Source organism: Salmo trutta, unplaced genomic scaffold, assembly GCF_901001165.1.
Source record: "Salmo trutta unplaced genomic scaffold, fSalTru1.1, whole genome shotgun sequence".
Classification (NCBI taxonomy): domain Eukaryota; kingdom Metazoa; phylum Chordata; class Actinopteri; order Salmoniformes; family Salmonidae; genus Salmo; species Salmo trutta.
Window position 1 is genome coordinate 55,001 of NW_021823096.1, and position 2,587 is coordinate 57,587.

Sequence of the window (2,587 nt, forward strand, 5' to 3'; positions counted from 1 at the left end):
CTTTCTCCCTTCCTCTCCTTCCCTCTCTCTCCCTTCCTCTCTCTCTCTCTTGTTCTCTCTCTGCCTCTCTGTTTCTCTGTTTCTCTCTCTCGTTGTCCCTGATGTTGTCTTTATTAGCGATGGGTGTACCCATGGCGACAGCAAAAGGAGCAACGTACCCTCCCTCTCTTTATCTCTTCCTCCTTCTCTCCATCCCTCCATCCCTTCCCCCAGGTCAGGATGACACATCCTGTGGTCAGACACAGGCGGAGAAAGGGAGGGAGGGAGGGAGGGAGGGAGGGAGGGGAAGAGAGAGAGAGAGAGAGGGAGAGCGAGAGAGAGAGCTAGGGAGAGGGAGAGGGAGAGGGAGAGGGAGAGAAAGAGTGAGGCAGGGAGTGAAAGTGGAAGGGAGGGAGGGAGGGAGGGAGGGAGGGAGGGAGGGAGGGAGGAAATAAACGGACAAACATCTAAAACTACCGCGCTCATAGACACACGTACAAAAACACAGAACAAACATGCACAGAGGGTGAAAATGAAAAGGCCCTTTCCATCGTACAGGAACAGCAGATAACTAAACATGTCTACTCATTTAAAAACACACACCTTGAGCACTCTGCACACAGGACTATCAATGCATTAGAATATATATATTTTTTTGTCACTATAAATCTGTATTTTTAAACACTCAAATAATAAACCACATTAGGTTATATAGTCATATCTCTATAACATTAGGTTATATAGTCATATCTCTATTACATTAGGTTATATAGCCATATCTATGTAACCTTATATAGTATAGGTTATATAGTCATATCTCTATAACAGTAGGTTATGTAGTCAAATATTTACAACATTATATAGTACAGGTTATACAGTCATATCTCAATAATATTATATAGTATAGGTTATGTAGTCATATCTCTATAACAGTAGGTTATGTAGTCAAATCTCTATAACATTATATAGTACAGGTTATACAGTCATATCTCTAAAGCATTATAAATTATAGATAATATGGTCATGTCAATATAATATTACATAGAATAGGTTATATATTCATATCTCGATAACATTATATAGATTAGGTTATATAGTCATATCTCTATAAAATTAGGTTATATAGTCATATTTCCATAACATTATATAGTTTAGGTTTTACAGTCATACCTCTATAACGTAATGTAGTATAGGTTATATAGTCATACCTCTACATTATTAGGTTATATAGTCATGTCTCCCTAGCACTATATGGAATAGGTTATATAGTCATATCTCTTTAACATAATATAGTTTAGGTATTAGAGTCATATATCTATAAAATTAGGTTATATAGTCATATTCCTATAACAGTAGGTTATATATTCATATCGCCATAACATTATATAGTTTAGGTTATATAGTCATATCTCTAAAACATTATATATTATACGTTATATAGTCATATCTCTGTAACATTATATAGTTTAGGTTATATAGTCATATCTCTTCAACACTATATTGTATAGGTAGTACTTTCATTTCTCAATAACATTATATAGAATAGGTTATATAGTCATATCTCTATAAAATTATATAGTATAGGATATGCAGTCATATCTCTAAAACATTATATATTATACGTTATACAGTCATACCTCTATAACATTATATAGTTTAGGTTATATAGTCATATCTCTAAAACATTATATATTATACGTTATACAGTCATACCTCTATAACATTATATAGTTTAGGTTATATAGTCATATCTCTATAAAATTATATAGTATAGGATATGCAGTCATATCTCTAAATTGTTATATAGTTTAGGTTATATATACAAATCTCTAAAATATTATATTGTATAGTCATTTCTCAATAACATTATATAGCATAGGTCATGTAGTCATATCTCTATAGCATTATAAATTATAGATTATACAGTCATGTCTCTATAGCATTATATAGAATAGGTTATATAGTCATGTCTCTATAACATTATATAGTTTAGGTTATGTAGTCATATCTCTATTACATTATAAAGTATAGGTCTTGTTGTCATATCTCTAAAACATTATATATTATACGTTATATAGTCATATCTCTGTAACATTATATAGTTTAGGTTATATAGTCATATCTCTAAAACATTATACATTATACGTTATACAGTCATACCTCTATAACATTATATAGTTTAGGTTATATAGTCATACCTCTATAACATTATATAGTTTAGGTTATATAGTCATACCTCTATAACATTATATAGTATAGGTAGTATAGTCATTTCTCAATAACATTATATAGTTTAAGTTATATAGTCACATCTCTATAAAATTTGCTTATATAGTCATATCTCTATAACATTATAAAGTTTAGGTTATATAGTCATGTCTCTATAAAATTAGGTTATATAGTCATATCTCTAAAATACTAGGTTATATAGTCATATCTCTATAACATTATATAGTTTAGGTTATATAGTCATACCTGCATAACATAATGGAGTATAGGTTATATAGTCATACCTCTATAACATTATATAGTATAGGTTATATAGTCATACCTCTATAACATTATATAGTATAGGGCATAGGTTATGCAGTAAAATCTCTATAACATT